The sequence below is a fragment of the Pinus tabuliformis genome, chromosome 2_2 (genome assembly GCF_031772625.1).
Source record: "Pinus tabuliformis cultivar Carrire ecotype Pingquan chromosome 2_2, CPIR1, whole genome shotgun sequence".
NCBI classification, from domain to species: domain Eukaryota; kingdom Viridiplantae; phylum Streptophyta; class Pinopsida; order Pinales; family Pinaceae; genus Pinus; species Pinus tabuliformis.
In genome coordinates this window covers 1,272,955,888-1,272,983,633 of record NC_142300.1, presented here as the reverse complement: position 1 = coordinate 1,272,983,633, position 27,746 = coordinate 1,272,955,888, and the positions used below count along the sequence as shown (strand labels likewise).

The 27,746-nt window shown below is 40.6% G+C and overlaps 1 protein-coding gene and 1 pseudogene across 2 annotated transcripts in view; both read left to right on the top strand.

The window, feature by feature from the left end:
- The window catches only part of LOC149198119 (uncharacterized), a 364,260-nt gene that overhangs the window by 123,107 nt on the left and 213,407 nt on the right, over nt 1-27,746 (top strand). The window lies entirely within an intron of this gene.
- Nucleotides 3,091-4,665, top strand: LOC149198120 (autophagy protein 5 pseudogene; annotated as a pseudogene).

The window sequence follows — 27,746 nt, the reverse complement described above, 5'->3', positions numbered from 1 at the left end:
GCCATTCAGGACTTCATTTCCCAGTGAAACCCCAGGCGTATTCCAAAACTGCGCTGACCCTCAAAAAATTTGGAATCAAAATTCTCATTTGTCGCTGGCACTGAAAAGTCTGATGCGTTTTTGAATGAACAGGTTTCTTGACTGTAGCAGCAGCGTGGGTATTTTCAGTTTTTTTTTTTTTTAGATGATAATTGGGTGAACATGCACAACATATATCACTTGGACAACTTATGTTCCCAAAAAAAAAAAAACGCTTTATTCTCTGGACAGCAAAATGATAACCCTGCAGAACTCAATTTTTCTTCCAGATCTTATCTCAGGCCTACAACCTATAAGATAGAAAGCAAAAAACCCAACAGAGATATGCAAAGTTTAAAAGTAAAACCTTTCAAAATTAACCTAAAATCACAAAAAATTCACAGCTCTAGAACAACTAGATTTAGCAATAACAGCAGAAATATTATCGAAAATTTCAGATTTTACTGTAAAACGCTTCAGAAAACCCTGCATGCATTCATAAAAATATATTTCGAATGATAAGCCCGGGATCAAGAACTGGCTGGGCTTTTTCAGAAGACACAACCCGGGAGTTGGCTGGTTCAGCTGAGAACTTCCCCTAACGCCCGGTAATTCTGAAAAAAGGATTCCCTGCATAGCTTAAAATCAACCATCAACATAGAAGGAGAAAACAATAGTGAAACCCCGATCAAATGGAGATACCTGCCAATATATTTCAGGATCTAAACTATCATTCAAACCTCAAAAATTAGACAAGATACCTGTGCCTAGATCAATCTTCATTAAGCTATCATTAATGGCTGAAAATAAAATTATGCAGAACAAATAGAACAATCTTACAGCATTTTCAGAAGAGTAACACCAGCAAGATTTTTAACCCCAAAGTCTTCTTTATTGCACAAAAAATGAACTACAAGAGAGCTTCTTCAGCACAAGACTCACAGATCCAATCTGAAATGACCCCTAGCACCCTATTTAAAGGAAATGATCCCAACGACTAGTTCGAGTGATCCATGTCGAAATGATCTCGACTGTTGATGAGAATCAAGACATCTCTTAATCTCATCCGTCGATTTATTAAAAAATGATATTTTACATGCATTCACTCAAAATATTATTATTTTATTATTTTAGGGTTTTTGCTTTATTTTATAATTTTTTATATTTTTTAATTTTATATTTTTATAATTTTATATTTTTTATTATTATACTTATTTATTTTTAATTTTTAATTTTTTAATTCATTTTTAAATGGATCCTCGAACTTAGCCTTTGGAAAAATCTCCTAGGACCTAGGACTTAGGACTCATGAGGGGATTTAAAACATTTTCCAACCCTCAAGACACTTCACATCATGACTTTTACAATTTACATCTTAAGGGGGAAAACCCCTTTATCATAGACCCTCATAAACCACCCAGTTCTGCGACACAACTATAATCTAGCAGATTAACACAGTAGGATTCTCCTAAAATTCTAATGACAAAATGCATCCCAGCTTTGGGGTCAGGCTGAAGGAAAACTCTGCCGATCATGGATCGGTGAGACGAAAAACCTTCCGGGACATAGATTACCATTAGAAAGTTAGGTCCACCTAGGCAATTTACATACACGACTCATATCTGCTAAGATTATTTACAATTCATACATGCAGACTGGGTTTACAATTAAAATGATCAAGCTGCTGATGACTGCAGGATGGCACGGACACATCGATCAGGTGCTACCCCTTTTGCAAAGTAAAAGGGGGTGTACTGCATGGGTAGTTGACCGGTAGTGGTCAACAGAACCATTTGTTGGCTTATTGGGGCCTGACTCAGGTTCGGAGCTAATTAGCCAAACAAATCCCGGTACTATTGGCTCTTTTGGCAACAGTCCGCGGAGCATGGACTGAGGTCTCACCCGAAGTAGTATGTGAGGGTGCTAGAACCAGGTTTCTGCATCCTGGAGATGTCTAATGAGTTTGACTGGTCTGCGATTTGTCCCGGCGCGCAGGTTGCTTCGCGCATTTCCCCGTTTCTCGCAGCCTGATATACTGCCTTCACGCAGCTCTACCGAGGGGCTGTGCACCATGCTCTGTGTTATTACCCAAAACCTTGCTTATATTCCAATATTAGTTAATTATCTTTGCCTACTTGAGTGCTTTAAGTTATACTTAACAACATAGAACCTTCATACAGGTGCACGCAGTAAATAAACAGTATATTTGCAAATTATATCAATCATGCATTAACCCAAGAACAGATACATAGAATTATAGCAAAACTTCTCTTTATTGATTCTTTCCACGGTTATAGACTCGACTCACCCTGCGCACTCAGCTGCAGGGGTCTGCGCACTTAGCTGCGGACTACTAGGCCTCTGCGCACACAGCTGCAGAGCCTTCTCCTACTCTACGACCCACAGACACACCCTACACTTTGACTCAACCACTTAGACTTCCTTTCTCTATTATCTTCGTTATTTTCCTTTTACACTTAGAGCCTTGCTCTATTTATACAATCCCATGGTCTGCGGACCATGGGTAGGTCTATCCAACTGACATTACATTACAAAACTAGGGCGGACAACCATATGCAGAAGTTAAAGCATGTTGAAGTTAAATCCATAAAAAGGAAGATGATAACGATGGTGTAACGAAACAAGGAGATGTACAATATCATAATAATGAAGATGCTGTTAATGAAAAACTACCATCTGTGGCTCTGGAGAAAGAGCAGGCTGTTGTAGATATTGACAATGAAATGATATTAGATTTATCCTTGTTGAAAGATGTCAATGAGAAACTGCCATCGGTGGCTCTGGGGAAGGAGCAGGCTGTTGTAGATATTGACAATGAAATGATATTAGATTTATCCTTGTTGAAAGAAGATGTCAATGAGAAACTGCCATTGGTGGCTCTTGAGAAAAAGCAGGCTCTTGAAGATGTGGAGAATGTGAATACCTTCGAGAAAACAAGGATGGTGGGTAAAGGCGGTTCAATTATTACTGCAACCAGTGTGACTGCTGGTGTAAGTGACATTTAGAGTCGTCCATATTTAGATATTGATCTTAATAGTGGAAGATGGTTTGATGACTTGTTTTTCCTCTCAAATTTTTGCACGTGTGACAAGTTCAGAGCTTGCTACTGTAAGTGGTCATAATTTTGTGCTTTCATCAAGGGAACCGTCTACTTGCAAGTATGTGTGGATGGGCAACATTCCACTGCAAGTTCATTTGCATGATTCCGAAGTTACAACAGTTCCTGCCCCCCCACCTCTTCTGGTCTTGGCTCCTCATAATGGATACCTTCCTCTTCTTATTCTTGTCATAAAACCTCATTTTCAGAGTTCCTTGCCTCCTGGAACATATACAGTATGGTTTGACTACAAAGGCTTACCTTTGAAATGGTACATTCCAACTGGAGTCTTGTTTGATCTTCTTTGTGCAGAGACGGAAAGGCCATGGAATATAGTAGTTCACTTTAGAGGGTATCCAACAGATATATTAAGCCCATGTGAGGGTGAAGACAACGTGAAATGGAGTTTTATTAATTCACTAAAAGAGGCATCCTTCATAATGAACGGAAGCACAAGGAATATAATGAACATGTCAAAACCAGATCAAATAGAGCTATGGCGATGTGTTGCAAAAGGTGACATGGATGGGTATAATCGAATTTCTGCATGACTTAGGCCAGGACCTGTTGTTGAGGATGGTGCTTCTGGAACAAATCTTGGTAAAGGGTTATCAAATCGGCGGAACCATGGTGAAAGTGACAGTCTTGAAACAAGTAGAACTAGAAAGATCCCACTTCGGTTGTATTTACGTCATCTAAAAGAAGTTCAAGATGATCTTGCTGATGCATTGCCAGTGGAATGTTGGGATGAGATAACTTATATCAACAAGGCTGTAGAAATTCCAAAAGATGAAGGTTCAACTTTTACTCTGGGTGCTGCACTGGCAAGTGTGCTCCTTGAACTTTTTCCAAAACATTTTTCAGGTGAAGAGAGCAAGAGATCTACTAGTTCCAGTAGCAAGTGCACAAAATCTGTATTGGAGGATGATAAAAAACGAAGAGGTTTTGTTGTCACTTCGCAAGTGGAAAGTGAAAATACATTGCTTTCTTCAAATCAAGTTGATTCAGAAATGGTACTGCATGGCTTAAACAATGCATACACTTCGACAGATCAGGACAACAATTTGAAACCATCAGAAGTACCAGAAGCTTCTTTGATAGTAGGGATTGAGATTGCTAGAGTGCAGGGAAGTGAGCCCAGCCTTGATTTGCCACTTTACTGGGTAGCTCAAAATTTAGTTGCACCCGTCCCCTCTCCGGTATGCCTCACCACTGTTCCTCTCACGTTCGATGATTCCGCTGCACACTTATCACCTACCGTAGATGCTTGTGTAAACCCTGTCAGATCGCTGTGGATGCTAAGAAATCCGTTCGGACGGGTTTCAAACAATATGTGGTTTTTACCGTCACACTGTTTCAAAAAAACGCTTCGTTGCATTTTAAATTGCTACTGCTGTTTTTCGTTTTATACACGCTGCCGTCGACATGACAGCACAGCCATGTCCTCAGACAAACATCCGTTGACCCTTGAATTTCTGCAGGTAAATCATGGCCGGCTGGGGTGTTTTGATAAAGTCGTGTCTTTTTAAATCGTGATAACGATTCGTGGCAGCCTATAATTATTTAGTATTTTCGTTGGTAGCTTATATATGTAATTAGTGACATATATATTTTTAATTCTAGCTTCTGCGGTGTTATACAATTATGGGTGAAATATACTTTGACAAAGGGCTTCCCTCCTCTTGTTGTCAAACTCTGTCGAAATCTCTGAATCAAGAATGAGGAACCCATTCCTTACTTTTGCTCTGCCTTGCTCGGCTGATGATTTGAATAGATAACAACAAAAGTTGTAGATGATAGGATAATTTTTCTAGATATAATAACATTCTATGGAAACCCAATCCATTCCGCACTCCATTACTGGTTCGCTATCATCGCAGTCTTTTGCTCCCGTTGCGCTGTCTCTCCATTGTGCTGCGAGTCTGTTAAACCCGAACTATTCTTCGCGTCAACACCGTTTTTTTTTTGCCGCGGTTAAGCGACGTGTTCTCCTGGTCAATCGTCAAACCCTCGGGACTATATACAATTGGTTCATATGTCTGTTTAACTATATAACTTTTAATTATATAAACATTAAACCATATAAATTTTAATTATATAATTATATTTTATATTTTATAATTATATAATTGCAATATATAGTTTACAACTATATAATTAATTTATTAAAAAAAAATAATAATTATATATATATATATATAATTAAAAAAAATTATATATATATATATATATATATTAAAAAAATAAAATAAAAAATGAACAACCCTAATCCCAAGGTGGTACTATCAACGATTACACATGCCAAAGTGATGTGGTCAAATGGATAAATTATTAGCGGTCAAGTTGAGAAACATTTGTAGTGGATAAGAGATCAAGTCCTTTCATCAACAAGCTTTGAGGACAAAGCTTTTTGAAGGGGAAGGCAATGTTATGAACATAAATTATGTAAATATAGATAATAACACTACATCAAAACAATGATTAATTAGTGAAGAGGTGTGTACCCAAAGGACACGACCGGTCATAAAGGGACACCTACCTAGGTATCTAAAGCAGATCCTCATTGTAACATTGAACCATCACTTATACATTTTTATATATAATAAATTATTATTACAAATACCCTTGTGTATTTTTACATTCAAGCCAACAAGCTATAAGTTTGTTGCTTCATGAGCCTATTGTGAGTCCAACATGAAGCAAATGGTTAAACTTTGCTACTTGAAATGAGATGCCTTGCATAAAATAAATTGCTTCCAAAAGTAAGATTTAGAATTGTATTTGAAAGCTAAACTTGAAATGGCAAAGCATGAAAATAAGTAGCAAAAACAAAATTTAGAAAATTAACTTGTGAAAGTGATGATATGTTAATTTTAAGACATGCAAGATGGAATCTAAGAAAATAAGCTCAAGATCAAACCACCCACATGTTCCTCCTTTTGTGAAAAGGACAAAATGATACCTTGGGTGAAAACCTAAGCTCCCACAAGAAAAACTAAGCTTTTATTAGATGTGACAAGATGAGAAGCCTTCTGTTGATTTTGGGTAGCATCGAATGTTCGCTAGCTCTAAAATTTTGTTTAGGGGCTAGAACACATGAGATCTCTAAGTCTTTGAAATCGTTTGGTGAAATTCCACCCGGATTGTATTTTATTAAAATAATAAATATTTTTAATGGGGTTCCTAATTCTAAACTTAGAAAATAAAAATATTAATGGGTATTAATGAAAATATGGGTGAGAAGCTTCTAAGAGACGAGGATCAAGTCTAATTTAATCTTAGCCGTTGATTAGAGACTTAATCTCGGCCGTTGATATCTCAACAGGAAAAGTATAAAAGAAGACTTGAGAGTCATTTGAAGATATACCGGGCAAATACTCAGTAACCTGAGGGAAATCGATTCTCAAGGAGTAAGAGTTCGATTTCAGAGGGAGAGTTGCAGGGTGAAGGAAGAGGAGGGCATCAACATCAGTCAGAGATTGAGGAGGAGGGGACATAGTGCATCAGACGGACAACGCAAAGGGACAACTTAGAGAGGCAACGCAGCAAGGGATGCAGTCCTCATGCAGTGATGACGCAGAGGTGACACAGTGAATGCTGGAGGGTCTCTTGGGTGTCAGAATTTCTCCAAAGGGTGGAGGAAAATTATCTCAGGTGTTTTCTCAGAGGTTTCTCTATGTTTTGCAAATCATTGCTTGTAATGAGATTGTCGCTGAAGAATAATAAATAAACCCTCATCTACTGCACCATTTTCCCGCATTGGGTTTTTCCGGGGACTATTGTCCAAAAATAATTGTGTTGATGTGATTGATTCTTGTGCTTGTATTTCACTGTTCTTTTCTTATGCTATTATGTGACAATTGCAGTAGAATTCACTTTGATGTTTATTGAAGGGTTTTGTAAATAACTTATTGTGCAAAATAAGTAGGGGAAATAAATCAGTTATTGTAGTAGAATTTCATATTTGAAATTTACACATGGTATTAGAGCAGAGATCGGGCAACAAGATTAGAGAATCTGCAATGAGTCGTGAACATGATGCTGGAGCAGCAACTCAAAAGGACTCACACAATTCTCCTGGGAAAGAGGGAAGCATGAAGAATATAATGGATCACGACAATTCTGTGCTAGCTTCTAGACTGGAAGAAGAAGTCGCTTGCTTGGCAAGTTCTGCTTTCTCTGAGGTTTGGTATATTGATAGTGGAGCTTTTGCACACATGACGGGAATATGAGAATGTTTCTCGAGCTATCAAGAAGAACAAATGAATTTCCAAATCACCATGGGAAATAAGTCAAAATGTACCCCATAGGAAGAGGTACTGTAGTTTTTCAAACAAAAGCAGGGGATCGGCTTCGAGCTACCAATGTGCTGCATGTGCCTGGATTGGGGATGAACTTACTCTTTGTATCTTAGTTACAGAACAAGGGCTATGATGTTTACTTCATTGGGAAGAAAGTATATGTCAAACATCCGAGTTGGAAGAAGAAGGCCCAAATTGGAGTCAGAAGTAACAGACTATATAAGTTACAGCTAGAATCTCCAATGGCACTAATAGGCAACATTGGTGAAAAAGATTTGAATGAACCATGGCACATAAGGATGGGGCATTGTACATGGGGCTATATGAATTCTCAGAAGAATCGTCACAGGATGGCTATAAGAATTCTCAGAAGAACCGTCACAGGCGTTCCAGAATTAAGTACGAAACGAGACGATGTATGCAGAGGTTGCATACTAGCCAAGTACGCCAAAGCATCTTATTCCAGAAGTAACAATAGGGCAAAGAGTGTTCTGGGATTGATACACTCAGATATCTGCAAACCCATGTTCGCAAGAGCTCTTAGTGGTGCCGAATACTTCGTCACCTTTATTGATGACCATTCCAGGAAGATTTGGAACTACTTTCTAAAAACCAAGGATGAGGTTTTTGATCGATTCAAAGAGCTTAAAGCTCTGGTTGAGAATATGACAGGAAAGAGGATAAAAGTGTTGCGCTCAGACAATGGTGGAGAATACATTGATAAGGACTTCATTGATTTCTGCGCAAGGGAAGGCATTAGAAGAGAATGGACAACTCCATATAATCTGGAGCAGAATGGAGTAGCAGAGAGGAAGAACATAACTATTGTTGAAGCAACGAGGGCAATGTTGTATGATCAGGATATGCCCAAATTTCTATGGGAAGAAGCATGCATCACAACAATCTATGTTCAGAACAGGACTCCTCACAGGGCATTAGGTAAGATCACTCCGGAGAGTGTCTTCACCGGCAAGAAGCCTGAAGTGAGTCATTTCAAAATATTTTGGAGTTTGGCATACTGCCATATACCCGAAGAAAAGAAGAAGTTGGATCAAACTGCAGAAAAAGGATATCTTGTGGGATATAGCGAGAATGCTAAGGCATATAGAATCTATCTTTCGGGAAATAGAAAGATCGTAGTACGATGAGATGTAGAGTTCATGGAGGACAGAGGTTTTGGGAAATCCCGAGAAATGCTTTCCGAAGAGCAGTCAAAGGATGGTCCATTGGTCCAGCCACTTCGACTAGCAGAAACCATCACCAGTACTTCTCCAAATGACAAGAATCCAGAGACATCATAGCGGGTGGAATCTCAGGAGGATGAGAAAATAGATCTACCCACTACCAGTGGAAGAATGAGCTGGGAACTTCAACAGATACTACAAGATGCTGAGGATTTCATTGGAGCTCCTAGGAACGAGAAAAGGGAGCGTAGACAACTAGATAGATACCAAGCTTTGGTGGCTCAGGTTGGAGAACCCTCTAGTTTTCAGGAGGCCGTTCAACATCAAGTATGGGTAGATGCTATGGTGGAGGAATACAGTTCGATAATGATCAATGATGTCTGGGAAGTGTGATGCAGGAGCATCTGACCCCCCCTTAATCAAAAGAGGAATCCAAAGCGGAGCAAGAGGAGACGTGGACCATCGGAGTTGAACAGGGGACAAATCTATTTAAACAGAGTAAATGATGGAATGGATAAAGTCTCTCAAAGACTTTATTAAATGTAATCTGCCACATATGTATGCATGTAGAGAGAATTAGGGACAGTTGAGTGATTCATGGAGAGGATTTGATCGGATCCTTCACAGTGATCTGATCCAATGTTTCCTTATATATATATTGATGAAGCTGCGTGTTCAGATAGATAGAGGGTAACAATAGAATTTGTGTAAGTCGAGAGTAATCAAAATGTAGTCGAAAGGGAACTGTCTTTAAGGTTGAAATGCCTTAGTCTGTATTTAATATTGTATAATGAATAGATGCATGTTGTGTGGATTCCGTGTGTGTTATATAATAATGCCTTTTGAGTTATCTGTGTATATATGCGTTAATGGCTTGAAGTCCTGTGTAGTAAGTGTGTTGATCGACCATCGATCACTGTAGGATCGATGGCGATCCAACGAAATATTGTTATATATGAGTGTTTTGTGTGAAGGCAGAGTATGGCAGAGAAACTGGGGTTTTAGCGTAAAATCCATCAAAAGGCAAACGAGAACAGAGCAAAGGAGGAACAGATGCAACAATACACAGGGACCGTTAGATCTGTAAGATCAACGGCCCGGATGGAATCGCTGCGGAGTAATTCATTGATATCGCATCGGCGGATTTAAAAGCGAAAGGTGGTATTTCGGGCGAGATCACAAGTGGTAAGTGGTAATTCGGATTGGCACCCGATTCCACTCATCAAGCGACACGTAGCAGCAAGGAGGAGAGAGGAAACCGCTTTTCGGGCGGTTAATCCTCGTGCTACTTGTCCACCCGAAATCAACGTCAACCGTCGGATATGATGGAGGAAGATCAACGGCGGAGGATTGTTTGATCGGTGATTGGAGATCCAAAGCGATGGTGATGTGCGATGTAATCGCAACCGTCAGATCGAGAGTCAGGATCGACGGTCGCGATCTAATCGCTAATCGTAAACCGAAGAGGTCAAGGGTTGGAGGTCGGAGGAATGCCAATGTGTCGACATGCGATATTGCGATAGACCGAGGGCCGATGAAGCGATATCGCCGATATGCGATGATCGGCGATCGGAGGTATCGGCGTTTCGGAGATCGAAGCAGCGCTGTAGGAAGGCTGGAAAGTGCAGACCCAAAGATTTTATAGGAGCGGGTGTATACTTTTTGAAGTTCGGCCTTATGGTTCGGCTGCGGGTTTTCCTGTGTTTTCCTTTGTATTGTGTTAAGTGATGTGGTCCCGAGTTTTTAAAGGAAAACCCGATAGAGTTGAAGTCCACGGGTTTTTAAAGCAAAGAGTGATTAAACGCTTCCGATAATGAAATGGGCTCATAACCCATAGGTTTGAGGTTCGAAATTTTATAAAGAAAGGGGAATTGGCTATACGCCAAAACCTCCTTTTATCAAAGTGGTACCTAGGCCTCAGGATAGATTGGTTGTAGGTTCGAGATGGATCTACATGGTCAAATATGCTGCAGATGGCAGTGTGGAAAAATACAAAGTCAGGTTCGTGGCTAAGGGGTATGCTCAGAAGGAAGGGATAGACTACGAAGAAACCCTTGCCCCAGTAGCCAGGTATACTTCTATTAGATCTGTGATATCCCTTGCAGCATAGATGGGGTGGGGGATTCACCAGATGGACGTCAAGATTGCGTTCTTGAACTGGGTGATAGAAAAAGAAGTATACATTGAACAACCAGAGGGTTTTGAAACACATGAGAAGAAAACTCATGTATGTAGGTTGAAGAAAGCCTTGTATGGGCAAAAACAAGCGCTTAGAGCATAGTACAATTGAATTGATGGTTACTTGTAGAAGATGGGATTCGTCAAGAGTGATGCAGATCCCAACCTCTACTATTTGATTGTAGAGAATGAGCCTCTGATTCTAGTGTTATATGTGGATGACCTTTTCCTGACAGGTTCATCCAGGCTCATCAAAGATTGCAAGGAAAACCTAGCTACAGAATTTGACATGAAGGATTTGGGACGGATGCATTATTTTCTGGGGTTGGAAGTTTGGCAACAGAAGGGTGGAATTTTCCTTGGACAAGGGAGATACGCTACAATTTTTTTAAAAAGGTTCAGAATGCAGGACTGTAGACCCATGGCTACTCCAATGATTACCAACTAGAAGAAGATTGATGCGTCTGAAGATAAAGAAGTAGATCCCACCTTGTACAAGCAACTCATAGGGTCCCTGATGTATCTGGTCAATACCAGGCCAAACATTTGTTACCTTGTCAACACCCATAATCAGTTCATGGTAGAACTGAAGAGGGCACACTGGGCAGCAGCCAAGCATGTTCTCAGAAATATACGAGGAACAATCGAGCATGGATTAATGTACACCCAAGGCAATGATATTAGGCTGAGTGGGTTCATTGACGCAGATTGGGCTGGAAGTTCAGTAGATTGGAAAAGTACCATTGGCTACTATTTCAACATTGGATTAGGTATGACCTCCTGGTGTAGTAGGAAACAAAAATGCGTAGCTCTGAGCTCAGCTGAAGCTAAATATATGGCAGCTAGCACAACATCGTGTGAAGCCATATGGCTTAGGAAGTTGCTTGTGAATCTATTCAGGAGAAGGATGGAGCGACCAATATTTTGTGTGATAATCAGAGTTGCATCAAGCTCTCTAAGAATCCAGTTTTTCATGATCAGTCGAAGCACATTGATATCAGGTGTCACTTTATCAGAGACTGTGTCCAACAAGGGGCAATACAGTTACAGTACACTCCGACAGGAGAACAAGTGGTAGACATTCTCACCAAGGCTCTAGGAAGAACAAAGTTTGTTTATTTCAGGGAGAAGAAGGGGATGATTGAGAATCCGTTTCAGTAGTAGAAATGGATAGTGTAGTTCTTAAAGAGGGCTCTGCAGTACAGATTCAACAGTGATAGTGGCAGTGTCATGGGCATTAGTACAGATTGCAACAACGCAGTGGATGAGGGGCAGCAGGCCGAGCATCAACAACGCAGAGGACCGATGTCGTGGATGAGTGTGATACTTCTGCTGGGAAGTATTGCTAGAGCACATTTCTCGCTAAGAGGGAGTGTTGATTTAGGATAGCATCGGATGTGCTCTAGCTCTAAAATTTTGTGGAGGGGCTAGAACACATGAGATCTCCAAGACCCATAAATCGTTTGGTGAAATTCCACCCGAATTGTATTTTATTAAAATAATTAATATTTTTAATGGGGTTCCTAAGTCTAAACTTAGGAAAATTAAAATATTAATGAGTATGAATGAAAATATGGGTGAGAAGCTTCTAAGAGACGATGATCAAGTCTAATTTAATCTTAGCCGTTGGTTAGAGACTTAATCTCGGCTGTTGATATTGCAACATGAAAAGTATAAAGGAAGACTTGAGAGTCATTTGGAGATACACCGGGCAAATACTTAGTAACTTGAGGTAAATCGATTCTCAAGGAGTAAGAGTTCGATTTCAGAGCGAGAGTTGCAGGGTGAAGGAAGAGGAGGGCATCAACATCAGTTGGAGATTGAGGAGGAGGGGACGCAGTGCATCAGAGGGATAGTGCAGAGGGACAACTCAGAGAGGCAGCGCAGCAAGGGACGCAATCCTCACGTAGTGATGACACAGTCAAGGCTGGAGGGTCTCTTGGGTGTCAAAATTTCTCCAAAGGGTGGAGGAAAATTCTCTCAAGTGTTTTCTCAGAGGTTTCTCTATGTTCTGCAAACCATTCCTTGTAAAGAGATTGTTGCTGAAGAATAATAAATAAACCCTCATCTGCTGCACTGGTTTTCTCGCATTGGGTTTTCCCGGGGACTATTGTCCAAAAATAACTGTGTTGATGTGATTGATTTTGTGCTTGTATTTCACTGTTCTTTTCTCTATGCTATTATGTGATAACTGCAGTAGAATTTAGTTTGATGTTTACTGAAGGGTTTTGTAAATAACTTATTGTGGAAAATAAGTAGGAGAAATAAATCAGTTACTGCAGTAGAATTTCATATTTGAAATTTTCACACCTTCAAGAGGTCTCAAGTAAATCTTCAAGAGGAGTCTTTATAATGCATGAAGGTATTCAAGCTCTAGATCTCCTTCTTGAAAGTCAAATTCAGAAAATGAAGTACAATTGAAAAATCTCTCAAGATTGAAGAAGCTAAGTGTCTCTTGATGCCTCAAGGCTTGGCCTCCAAAGGTGAATGAAATGTTGCACAAAATAAGGAGCCAATCCTCCTCAAATGACCACGGCTTCCCCAAAAGATCAACCTTGGAAAGAGTTGAGAGGTCCTACAAGGAAAAGCGTTAGAGTTTGTATGGTCCTTCTTTAATGCTCTTATCACCAACACTCTACCTATGGGCTACAGGGTCAAGAAACAAATTAGTGTAGAGAGAATATGAAAATAGTTAAATAAAATACAAATAATATACAAGAAACCAAATCAAGTGATGGGAGTGAACCCCATCACTTGGTTTAGTTTAGAAAAGCTCTCAAGTAGCTAAATTTAAACCAATGAAGCACCTTTTTAAATAATTAGATTTTTAAAATAATTGCTTGTATACAAGCTATGCCCAAACGAATCCCTGCAAAACACTTTTTGTAATATAAACTAAGTAAATCCAAATAACAAATGAGAGTTCCTTTGAAGGTGCTCTAAGGGTGGGTTGGTCTCCCAAAGACTTCATTTCACGTTTGATCCAACAACAATTCTTTTACAACACTATAGATTTAAATAAGCTAACAATGACTTGAAACTTCTATAAATTTATTTGAAAATAAACTAGAACTTTCAAGCTCTAGAGCCTACTTTCAAATCAAATGCTAATACCAGATAACTTTGCACTAGCACGTTTACAAGAATATATGGAAAATGAAATAATTCAAAGCATAGAAAGATTATATCAATAGCTCACAATGCACCATGCTCCAAAGGAAGAAAACCCATGAATGAACCCCCAAAGTCTTTTTATTAGAGCTCTTGAAAAATATACAAAGTAACAACGCTTCCACAAGCACAATAACTAGTAAACAATAGATACATAAGTGAGAGCACAAAACTCTTATGATATAGAAGCTTGGGAGCCAATCCCAAGACAAATGGTGACAATCCCGAAGCAAATGGGTGACAATCCCAAAGGACCTTCATGCAAATTCGAATTTCCCAAGTGGCATAAAAAATCCCTTAAAGAAAAATCGAATTCCATGATGAAATGAATAGTGTATATGGGTGGGAACAAATGTGAGGACAATTTCCCATAAAAATCTCTGCCAAATATTCTCCCAAATCCTCCCAAATGTGCATTAACTCCACAAATTCGAATTTTCCTGTCAAAAGTCGTTGCATTTATGTCAAGAAATTCTATTTCCTTGAGTGGGCCATGTATTTATGATGCAATGTGCCAAATCATCCCCCAACTTGTCTTTTGACTTGAGATAATTTCCAAGTCATTTTGTCACATGCAACAATTTATTTCTATCCATTTAATTTATTTATAGTTTAATTTATTGCCAGATTTCCCATTAAACTTAGGAAAAGTGGGTTTTGAGGGTCTAGAACACATTTTTAATTCCTCAAAGTGTGTCATAGTAGAAAGTTGAGGGTGAGAGGTGCAATTTTTATGAGAAAGCTTAAACAAAGTGAGTTTGGAATAGGTGACAACACCATCTCTTAGTTTTGGCCCAACCACACCTTGTGGGGTTAAGGGCTTTTCTCACTACTGTTAGGTGTGCATGACAGGTGGCAAGTAAACATGAACGACGACTTGAGTTGCGATAATGTGACCCTATTTAGCAACAAATCGCAACGTTGTAACCTTCAACTATCACGCATTGCCACAGTTCGAAACTCACTAGTCGTTTGATTGTAGCAATTCACGTCACAATGCAGTGATGAAACCTGCAACACATAAATCACAAGTAATGGATGGAAATCACCAGTGGTTTGATTTTAACAAATTACACAAAATCATAGTACAACAATGAAAGCGAGCAGTCATAACTGGTCCAGTCGGTGGTATAAAGAGAGCACACAACACGGGAAAGCAACCGCTAGCATCAAGCCTCAATGAACCATTGGCCGAACTGAAATGAACTTTTATTTTTCCTTAGGGTTTGCCGAATTTCGAATTTCAACTTAGAAGTTCGACGAACCTTGTGACTTAGTCCATAACCCAAAGATTGGTCACTGATCCAAGAAAAATTGGTGGTCACCTTCTCCTTATCTCTCTTTTTCTCCCTTAAAAATTTCGGTCCCTTTCCTAAATGGCCAACTAGGACTTCCTGCAAATTTCCTTATAGGAGTGATCTTTCAAATCCGTTTGGATAGGTATCTGTGCTGGTGTCTCCTCTAGTGACTTTCCAAGGTTGGAGCAATTCCCATGGTTGGTTTGCAAGAAAACTCATGCCCTAGTTGCATCTTTGGAAGCTCATCTTGAACATTTGGGTTTGGTGATCTCCCTGAGGGTCATTTTCACATAGAATTCAAAGGAATTAATTATTCAAGACCCTTTCCCTATCCTATCTTGACCTAGTGAGCACATTGGAGAAGTTCCTCGCATAATTATTCATAAACCATAGGTCACTCATAAACTTAGGTCTTGTTTAGGTCTTCCTAGGTCTCTCTCTAGTTAAGCGAACTTGCTCTTTCAAGTGACAAATCATCTTTTAAGGCTTCTAGAGAGGTTCTACATCACATAATTAATTATTCAAGACCCTTTCCCTATCCTATCTTGACCTAGTGAGCACATTGGAGAAGTTCCTCCCACAATTATTCATAAACCATAGGTCACTCATAAACTTAGGTCTTGTTTAGGTCTTTCTAGGTCTCTCTCTAGTTAAGCGAACTTGCTCTTTCAAGTGACAAATCATCTTGTAAGGCTTCTAGAGAGGTTCTACATCACATTGGAAGTCTTGACTTTGGATATAGTCATTATCATTGAACATCTCTCAACCCTAGGTCTAGACCTTCCTCCTAGGTATTTCTTGGAGAGCCCTTAACTTCTCTTGAAGCATTAAACATTGATTAAGTCTCTTCTTGAATGGGCCTTGGGAATCACTTCATAACCTATCACTAATCCCAATATCATTAGTGATTTCCTTCATATCGGGATTCCTCCCATTGGTGAAAGTTCGTAAAGAGTAGGGGACACTGACTGAGGTGACAGTGGGTCTTTGTCCCATTGTTGTCCCTTAGGTACCCCTCCTAGGACCCTTGCTAGATTGCGTGGCAACATACCTAGTTGAGTAGCAGTAAGGTGATAAGCTAGAGCCATCTTCATGATAGAGACCCTAGAGGTGCACATGCCATGGCGGTGATGCCATTTACACCATATAGGGAAGGTCAGCGAAATCAAGACATACAAAAGGTAATGGGAAAAACAACCCTCCCCAACTTTAATGGTTCAACTAGGAGCTCTGATAGAGAGTGGGTGCAGAAACTGGACGCATACCTCCAACAAAACCCCATGAGAGAGGTGGATGCTATTAAATATGGCATCTTACATTTGGATGGAAATGCACGAGATTGTTGTTACCATGGGCTGATCACTTTGGGACATGTAGGCATCACACCATACACAAAGTTCACGTAGAGTCTCTGATCCGAATTGGATCCTAGAACACTCTCTAAGTTTTCATGAACTCTTTATGCCAAAGTTTCAAAGTCTTATAAAGATCAAACTTATCAGAGATATCCTCGAAATAGTTGCAATTTGTGAACAGCACGGAGCAATGAGGACCCTCGGTCAAGCGCGCAGGCCGTCGGCCCATGGTAATGCGCGCTGCCACAAATTAGCAAAACCAGAGGTCAAATTAAGAAACGGGGGTAGTTTCTGATATGCGATTAGCGACAAGTCGCTAATCGCATATCGCCAGGCAAACCCCTCAAAGAAGGAAAAGCCCCGAGCACCTGGACCCGAAAAGTTATAAAATGCAACGGATATCGCGCTGATTCCGTCAGAGGCGGGGTCCCACAAAAACTGGCAGAATATCAGAAGGGCTTCGAGCGGTAAGCGGTTTCAACCAAGTCCCGCCCGATGCCACACAAGGGGTGCCACACGTCCGGCGGAAGAGAGAGAGAACTACTCACATTGAACTGGTAAACGTCATGTTACTTACCCGCCCAATATGGACGATGACCGTTGGATCTGAAGGCCCCAGATCAACGACGGAGATGCGTTTCGATGGGTGACTGGATTTGATGAGGTAAACGGGGAGAGTTGTATAAGATTTGAAGCCCGACGTGGACGATGCGTTGGCAGAAAGTCGTGTTTCACGGACATTCTTGGAGTTAACAGAATAAACGGTCGTTTTGAAACGTCCAAGAGAACTGACACTCTGTTCGTTACGAAATAGGTGGCCACCTCCTTGTGAGGCGTTATACAGTGATGGTTATGCAGAACAGTGATGGTTACGCAGAACAGAGGGATTCAGACGGACAGAGGCAGGGAAACCAGAAAGCCGGGAAGCGGAAATGAACAGCCAGAAAACAGATTGGCTTTAAAGCCACAAACTGTCAGAGAAAGAAGGAGAATAAGTTAGACGTAGAAAGCTAAGAGCAGAGAGAAGAAGCCGAGCTAACCTGTAGAAGTAAAAAGGCAGCATCTAGCCAGACAGAGCCAGAGAGAGTCAGAGAGTCTGTGTACTCCAGAGAAGGCTTGAGAGGTTCAAGCAAACTCCTCTGTATATGCCTGTCATGTATGAGTCTCAAATTGGGCTCATACTACTATGACCAATAGAGGTCGAGTTTCAGTAAGTAGAGTCTGTGTACTCCAGAGTGTATTTCACAATCTTATCGATCTGTTGCATAAAATAACATAGGCACATCCAGGCACATGAGTCTGTAATACCTTAATTGTTTGTCTTAGATCAATATCAGATCAAGTGGTATCAGAGCTCTAGGTTACTAAGGTTAGACAAGCTTGTGCTGGATTTTTGTTGAATGATAACTAGATCAAAGCTTAAATTAGGAGAAGGAGAGTTGGTTGAAGCTAACCCAGAAATTGGAAGAGTCTACCCTAAGAGGAAAATGTCAGAAGAAAGTCCCTTGGAATCGGACTCCCAGTTCATGGATAGTTTCATGACCATGAGAGCCATGGTAGAAGAAATGTATAGAGAATTTAAGAAAGGTAGAGATGAAGATTCATCAAACTCCAAACAAGATAAAGGAGCAGAAGAATCTCTCCTCCATGACCACTCTAAAGGCAAAGGGAAAGAAGAAAAACTTCCCACACCTCCTAATAGCCCTGAAAATAAAAAGAAAACATCTTTGATTAAATTAGATGTTAAATTTGATTTGCCGATATATGATGGAGAGTTGAATGCAGAGAAGCTGGATAATTGGATTAGACAGATTGATGTATATTGCAGGGTGTAGAGCATTGATTCAGACAAGAGTAAGATTCAGCTGGCCAACCTACGCCTTGGAGGCATTGCCTTGGTATGGTGGGAAGGCAGGACACAAGCTGACATGAAGAAGCATGGTAAAATTCTTTCTGTCTGGAGTGAATTTGTTTCTGCAATTAAAAAACAGTTCTATCCACTAGCTTATATGCAGCAAGCCATGATGAGTTGGCAAACTCTTCGACAATTAAAGGGGAAAAGTGTACAAGGCTACACCCAAGAATTTAGGAAAAGAGCTTTGATTCTAGGAATTTCTTTAGACTCACCTGAAACTTTACTGAAGTATATAGGTGGTCTACACAGCTATTTAAAGCACACCATTCTCATGTTTAATCCCACTAGCATAGATGAGGTATCTGTTCAGGCTACACATCTAGAGGCTAGAGGCAAGAATGTGAACCCAGAAGTTGGGGGATCATCAAAACCCATTGCAAGCAAGAATAAGGAAAAGAGAAAACAAAAATGGAAAGAGAGGAAGACAAATACTGTACAAAAGACCAAATCTTCATGCACTCACTACAAGAAGGATGGGCATGATGATGAACACTGCTGGATTCTGCATCCGGAGATGAGGCCCAAGAAGTACAATGGCAAAAAGAAGAAGACTGCTGCAACTATTCAAAAAGATTTGGGGTCAGACTCAGGGGATGAAACAACAATCACAGCCACAGGTATAAAAGGTAAAAATTCTGAAGCATCTACTAGTAATTCTGCACAATCTACTGATAATGAAGAAAATGAGAGGAAAAGACATGAGCTTTTTCATATTAGAGTTATTTCCAAGCATCAAAAGATTGATACTTTGTTTGATAGTGGCTCACAAGTAAATTTAATTTCTGAAGCAATTGTAAAGAAGTTGGGATTACTAACCACACCTCACAAGAAGCCATATCCATTAGGTTGGTTATGTGATAAAACAAAGCTACAAGTGACTAGACAATGTAAACTTAGGTTTTTTTTTTTTGGGTCAACATTTGTAGATGAGGTTGAGTTAGATATTGTTCCCTTGGATATATGTGGAATTGTTTTAGGAAGTCCTTGTATGATAGAAAAGCTGTTTTCTATAGGGCAAAAGACAAGTATCAACTTTTTAAAGAAGGAATTGAATATATTGTAAGAGCTCATAAACTCAAGGATAATTATACTCTCATAAACTTAGGGCAGATGAAAAGAATTGTAAATTCATGCAAACAATTTTTACTGATGGTTGTAAAGGAAAAAAAACCTGATAAAACCAATGTATTTGAGGGTTGTAATGCTAAACAACAAGCTGATTTAGAAAAAGTTGTTTCAGAATATGATATACTATTTCAAGAACCTAAAGGTCTTCCACCCAAAAAGGAAATAGTACATGATATTAATTTGCAGCAAGATGCTCCATTGCCTAACATCGGAATGTACAGGTTGTCCGCTTTAGAGAATGCAGAAATCAAGAAGCAGGTATAGGAGCTGCTCGAGAAAGGGTTCATAAGACCTAGCACATCGCCATGTGGGTCTCCAATTGTATTGGTGAGAAAGAAAGATGGTTCATGGAGAATGTGCATTGATTACCGAGCACTGAATAAGATAACGATAAAAAATCGTTATCCCCTTCCTCGCATAGATGATCTACTAGATCAGTTGAAAGAAGCTGTTTATTTTTCCAAATTGGACTTGCATAGTGGCTACCATCAGGTCAGAGTTGCAGAGCAAGATGCATGGAAGACTGCTTTCAAAACAAAGCAGGGATTGTATGAGTGGTTGGTTATGCCTTTTGGTTTAACTAATGCTCCTGCTACTTTCATGAGAATAATGAATGATGTACTCATACCTTTTATTGATGATTTTGTCATTGTATATTTAGATGACATTCTTATATTTAGTAAAACATGGGAAGAACATTTGAAGCATGTAAAGCAGACTCTAGATGTTTTGAAAAGAGAAAATCTTTATGTTAAGCTCTCAAAATGTGAATTTGGCAAAACATCTTTGAATTATTTGGGTCATATTATAGGGGGTGGTGAATTGAAGATAGATCCCTCTAAGGTTGTAGTGATTGTAAACTGGCCTAAACCCAAATCTGCTACTGAAGTTAGAAGCTTCCTAGGAGCAGCACAGTATTGGAGAAAGTTTATTTCTAACTTTTCCTTGATTGCAACTCCCTTACATGCTTTAACAGGATTGAACAAGGTGTTTCAGTGGGGAGGCAAACAGCAGAAAGCCTTTGACACCTTGAAAGAAAAGATTAGTACATCACCAGTACTAGCACTGCCTGATCTTCAAAAACCATTTAAAATTGAAATGGATGCCAGTGACTATGCCATGGGAGCAGTGTTGATGCAACACGGTAAACCCATATGTTATCATTCTGAGACATTTAATTCTGCAGTAGTTAATTATCCCACATATGATAAAGAATTGTATGCATTAGTACAGAGTGTGAAAAAGTGGAAACATTACCTAATGGGCAAAGAGACAGTTATACATACTGATCATCAACCACTTCAATATTTGCACTCACAAATTAAGTTGCAGCAATCAAGACACTATAGGTGGATGGGTTTTCTACAACAGTTTCATCTTGTCATCAGATATAAAAAGGGCATACACAATAACTTTGCAGATATGTTGTCCAGACCAATTATAAATGCACTATACTTAAGCATAATTCAGTATTGCATGAAAGCTACATTGAACAGTATGCTCAAGATATAGATTTTAAAGATGTATATGCAACTTTAAGCCATGGCAAACAAGTAGAAGAATTAGATTATCATGTTAAGGACCAACTCTTGTATCATTTTGGAAAGTTATGCATTCCACAAACTGAAAGAGTAAAGATAATTCGAGAAGCACACACTTCTCTAATATTAGGTCACTTTGGTGTAAGTAAAACAGTTGCACAGCTGCAAAGATTTTGCTATTGGCCAAAAATGAATGAAACAGTTTCTAGATATGTAAGAGGGTGTATTATGTGTGCTAAAAGCAAGCCCAACAATAGAAAACTAGGTTTATACACTCCACTACTAATTCCTTCTCATCTTTGGGAAAGTGTTTCCATGGACTTCGTTGGGGGGCTGCCTAAATCTAGAAAAGGTCATGACTATTTATATGTTATTGTGGATAGGTTCAACAAAATGTGTATTTTAATACCTTGTAACAAACAAATTATAGCTGAACAAACAGCAAAATTGTTCTTTCAGCATGTATGGGTTCATTTTGGATTACCCACTTCCATTATATCTGATTGAGACTCCCGATTTGTTGGGAAATTTTGGTCGAGTCTGTGGGAATTGATGGACACCAGACTAAAGAAGAGCACAACTTTTCATCCACAAACAGATGGCCAAACAGAAGTGGTCAACAGGACAGTGATCCAGTTGCTCAGAGGCTATTGCAGCAAGCATCCCAAGCTTTGGGATGAATACCTATGTTATGTGCAACATGCTTACAACCGAGCTAAACATTCTTCTACATAGAGATCTCCTTTTGGGACCTGATTTGGTTTCACACCAAGGTCACCCTTGGATTTTGTCTTTGTTAAAGAGAGCGGTTGATGGACAGTGATGTGGACAAGGCAACCAAGTTCATTGAACAAATCCAAGAGATTCACCAGGCAGTACAAGAACAGCTGGAAAAGAGCCAAGCCAAGTACAAGGCAAGGCATGATAAGCATTGAATTGAGCATAGTTTCCAAGTTGGTGATCAAGTCTGGCTGTATATCAGCAAGGACAGAATGCAAGGTGAAGGTAAGAAGCTGAAGCCAATAAGGTATGGACCTTTCAAAATACTTGAGAAAATTGGTGAGAATGATTTTCGCCTTGATTTGCCAGCTTACATGCACATCTATTTAGTTGTTAATGCAGAAAGCTTGAGACTATTTGAACCTTCATTGATTGAAGATCTCGAAGAGCAGAGTCAATTGCCTTCTATTGATGATCTGTTGCCTGAATATTTCAATGAATTGCAGGAAGATACAGTTTTGGACAGGAAGGTGAGAACTACGCGCAGAGGGGATGTTGAGTACCTTAGGATTGGGCTCAAAGGTTCAAAACCAAGCAGTGCAAGATGGATAGAAATTGGGCAAGCGAGAAATTTATACCCTCACTTGATTGATGCTTAAAAACCAACTTTTGGTGGTCCAAAAGCTTTTTTAGTGGGAAGGTCGTGATCTAAATTGGATCCTAGAACACTCTCTAAGTTTTCATGAACTCTTTATGCCAAAGTTTCAAAGTCTTATAAAGATCAAGCTTATCAGAGATATCCTCGAAACAGTTGCAATTTGTGAACAGCGCGGAGCAACGAGGACCCTCGGTCAAGCGCGCAGGCTGTCGGCCCATGGTAACATGCGCTGGCCGTCAGCCCATGGTAACGCGCGATGCCACAAATTAGCAAAACCAGAGGTCAAATTAAGAAACGGGGTATCGCCGGGCAAACCCCTCAAAGAAGGAAAAGTCCCGAGCGCCCGGACCTGAAAAGTTATAAAATGCAACGGATATCACGTCGATTCCGTCAGAGGTGGGGTCCCACAAAAACCGATAGAATATCGGAAGAGCTTCGAGCGGTAAGCTGTTTCAACCAAGTCCCGCCCGATGCCACACAAGGGGTGCCACGCATCCGGCGGAAGCAAAACCAGAGGTCAAATTAAGAAATCGGGGTAGTTTCTGATATCAAACCCCTCAAAGAAGGAAAAGCCCCGAGCGCTCGGACCTGAAAAGTTATAAAATGCAACAGATATCGCGCCGATTCCGTCAGAGGCGGGGTCCCACAAAAACTGACAGAATATCGGAAGGGCTTCGAGCGGTAAGCGGTTTCAACCGAGTCCCACCCGATGCCACACAAGGGGTGCCACGCGTCCGGCGGAAGAGAGAGAAAACCGCTCAAAAACGTCATGTTACTTATCCGCCCGATATGGACGATGACCGTTGGATTTGGAGGCTCCAGATCAACGGCGGAGATGCGTTCCGATGGGTGACCGGATTTGATGAGGTAAACAGGTAGAGTTGTATAAGATTTGAAGTCCGACATGGACGATGCGTTGGCAGAAAGTCGTGTTTCGTGGGCATTCTTGGAGTTAACGGAATAAACGGTCGTTTTGAAATGTCCAAGAGAACTGACACTCAGTTCGTTACGAAATAGGTGGCCACCTCCCTGTGAGGCGTTATACAGTGATGATTACGCAGAACAGAGGGATTCAGACGGACAGAGGCAGGGAAACTAGAAAGCCGGGGAAGTGGAAACGAACAGTCAGAAAGCAGATTGGCTTTAAAGCCACGAACTGACAGAGAAAGAAGGAGAGTAAGTTAGATGCAGAAAGCTAAGAGCAGAGAGAAGAAGCCGAGCTGACCTGTAGAAGCAAAAAGGCAGCATCAAGCTAGATAGAGCCAGAGAGAGTCAGAGAGTCTGTGTACTCCAGAGAAGGCTTGAGAGGTTCAAGCGAACTCCTCTGTATATGCCTGTCATGTATGAGTCTCAGATTGGGCTCATACTACTGTGACCAATAGAGGTCGAGTTTCAGTAAGTAGAGTCTATGTACTCCAGAGACTTGGGGGATCCAAGTACAGTCTTGCTGATTTATATCTGCTATGTGAGACTCAAATTGAGCTCACTGTTGTAAAAACTCTGCTTTTGAAAACATAATAGAGAGGCCGCTACTGAAGGCTAGACCGGGAGACGTATCCCAGGAGCATTGGGTAAAATCCGTATTAAACTTGTTGTGTTTACATGTTTGCCTATTATGTTTTCTCTAACTGCTTCAGTGTCTGTGTATTTCGCAATCTTATCGATCCGTTGCATAAAATAACATAGGCACATCCATGCACATGAGTTTGTAATACCTTAATTGTTTGTCTTAGATCAATATCAGATCAGTCTCGTAGAGAGATTTGATCGGAAGGACACCATATCTCCTCAAAAGGAGTGGACATGATAGGGACAATTAGATGATGAGACCTGGAGGGCCCTCCAGAGGAGAAAACTTTACTTCACCTGTCAGGAGCCATGGGCCCTAGTGCACAAGCACACTTAAGGGCAAGGCCCACTACATAGAGGTGTTTCCTATTAGCAAGCTTGAGGAGGAGGTTGAGCGTGAGGTAGATAAGACCCGTGGTTGTGAGGAGCACTTAGATCTGCCTAGTGTGACTCAGGATTCACCATTATTGGAGAAGCCATTGATGGCTTAAGTTGAGACATTGGTGTCAGGCCAAGAGAGTAACTCCACAAATCAAATTATGTTTTTGCATTAAGAGAATATGAATATATAGAAGGAGAGGGAGACTATTGGGTTTCATCTCCCAGTGTCTCTTCGTCTTCCAACTTCCTTTATTTTTCTATCTATAATATTTACATAGATTTTCCTAATCCCAAAGATTAGGTGTCAACAATTGGTAGAGAGAGTTGGGCATGCACCCGTAGGGCCATCCATTGACAAGGTATTCGAGGTATCTAGAGCGGTGACAAAATTTTCAGATGGTAGCCACCGACAACAGTATGGTAAACTAGAGGACATAATGGCAGTTTGTGTCAAGTCAAGGGCCAAGCTGACTCGTGTTAGGGAACAACGGAAGTCCCTAATGATGCAGCAAGAGGAGTATATTTTTGAGTGTTAGAGAAACGCTCTTCAGGCATATATAGATTGGGCTTACACACTATTATATTACCTCTATGCATTAGAGAGAGAGAGAGGTAGAGTCATCTAGACCGACTTTGTGTCTTGTCCAGGTTAGTGAGATGAGGTGACATGAGTTGCGCAGGGCACCACATTCGCATGGTGGAGATGTTACGTGTACAAGTGTTCTTGCATTTGATCCCTCTCATGGGGTTGGGTGGTGAGAGGTATTGAGTTGGTACCTAGTGGAGCGGGCTAGGCGTATGGATATATCTATGGCCAAAGGCATAGTTTAGCAGGGGCCGTGGGTTACCAAAGGAGCTCGAGGGCTAGACTGTTGTTGGGATTTAGGTTGGATTCCCCACCACATCATGGATTTGGTTAGTGATGGATCCGGTAACTGGGCGCACACACAATTTTAGATCTCCATCACCACTAGTGACAGGTTGGATTGATAGGGGTGCAGGCAGACTCCTTGAGTTGTCCTGGCATGTTGGTTGTACATGGGGTCGTAGGATGATCAATGTACTCTAGCAGGAGTTTGTCAGAGGAGGTGGCATCAACAAGCCACTAGACAATGTCTTGTTTGGAGCCGAGGATTTTCCATAGATATAAGGGCCATAGGGGTCATCGAGGAGCAGCACTGTAGTGACACTGCCACTAGCACTTAGGGAGATTTACTTGTTAGATCTCTTAGCGAGGATCAGGAGGGAAGGTTCACCCATCCGATATTATGGAGATGTGATAGTGGAGGTGGTGATATTGATAGGATGCGAGTTGACACATACTGATTCAATGTTAGACTATGGAATCTAGTGGTGTATACAGATATGCAACGATGAGCAGTGGTATGTAGAGGAGCACAAAGGTGCATGGGGGTGTGCAGTGGTGTGTGGGGTTGCATCGTGGAGTAGGAGATATTCACATCTGCCGGCCCTCTATCTTCTGAAAAATAACAATAAAAAATCCTTTTGAGCATAAATGTACCACAACATCTAGAGACCAATTCTAGTGAACCCACTCCTCAAGAGTCGAAGAAGAAGGCCAAAAACCATTGAAATGACAGATAAACACTTTTTGTTCGTAATTTGCACCTGTGAAAGTGCATGCAATATTTTTCACCTCAAGAGAAGGGGTTTTAGCTCACTGCTCGACCACACATGTAGATCCATGAGAGATCTTTAGGGTTTGGCAAATGAGGCCTTGGTTTTAACTTTTAAAACATCCTTAAACGATCTCTGTGGGGATGAGGTGGATGCACCTCCCCCTTTGGCTCCACCTCAAATTCTTGCTATTGTGTAAATCATGGCACCCTTTGTAATGTCGTATTCACTGAGGAGCCTATGATCCTGAAACTGTTGTCCTTCATGGATGAGCCAAAAGCATTCACGAGGAATGTGTATCTTCTCTTGTAACCTTTGCACAAGACAGAAAACAAGATTTTAGTTCAAAACTTGCAAACAAAAGGATTCTATCGATAACCTTGAAAGGGAAGATCATTATTTTCCCTTGTGGGAAGAAAGGCAATGGTAAGTGATTCGCTGTCACTTTGATGAGGGTCTTACCTATGATACTAATGATGACATCAATAGGGACCTTGCTTCTCATCACCTTCTTTATGATCCTATGAGTAGAGTTGGGTCATCAATGAATCATTGCCTCACCCCTTTTCCTATGATCACTGATTATGAGTCTTTTCCCCCTCCTGAACATGATCATTGCCAAGATCAAGCTATTGACCATGATCCTTCGTGTCTCACTCCTCTTCCCTCCTGCATTGACTTCAAAGCAACCATTAAGGCCTAGCACCACTAACAAGGATCGTGATAGAGAGTTCATGAGTTCAATTATCTGTCATCCATTCTCTATTTCCAGGAAAGGATATGGCTCTCCAAGTTGGTCTCCTTCCCTTCATCCATGGCTCCCTTCTATAATATATGGATATCATATTTTCCTGCCTACCACCCTTGTGACCTTCCATACGATTGGTCCTATCTTTTTTCTCAGATTTATTGCATGAGTTATCATTGTTAGTTTTTGATGGTTGGGTAGCATTGGACAGGGGTTCTAGTCTCGACTTTGGTTAGAGAGGCTTAGAAACACAAGGGCTCCAGAACCCAGAAAAGTTTCAGGAGAAAACAATTGGAAATGACTCAATTAAGTTAGTTAGTCAAATTAAATATTTCCTAAGTTACCTTAGGAAAAGTGATTAATTAACAAGAATTAATTGAGAAAGGTGAGATTTCTCTAGAAACTCACATGGATCGACTTAAAGATGATCTTAGCCATTGACGGGGATTTAATCATCGCTGTTGGTTCACCAACGCGAGATTATAAGAGGAGGTTGATGGGGTTGGAGCTAGATACACTGGAGGTTGAGTTCCTTGGTAGAGATCGAGCTTCCCAGTTGCAGTGATTCAACAGAGAGAATTCGAGCAAGATGGGACCTAGAGACAGTGAGGGGCAGAGATAGTGAGCTTGGAGGAAGATTTCCATTTCCGGAGAGGCAACAACAAGAGGCCAAGTTATTCCACTAGACTCTATACAGGGATTACGTAGGCAACTTCAGAGTGGCAAATCAATTTAGCTGAGCAGGGGGTCGATTCAGCGTCCAAAAGCTGGGAAAATTTCTAGAGGGGTTGGAGGATCACTTCCAGCAGCAGAAACAAGCAAGAT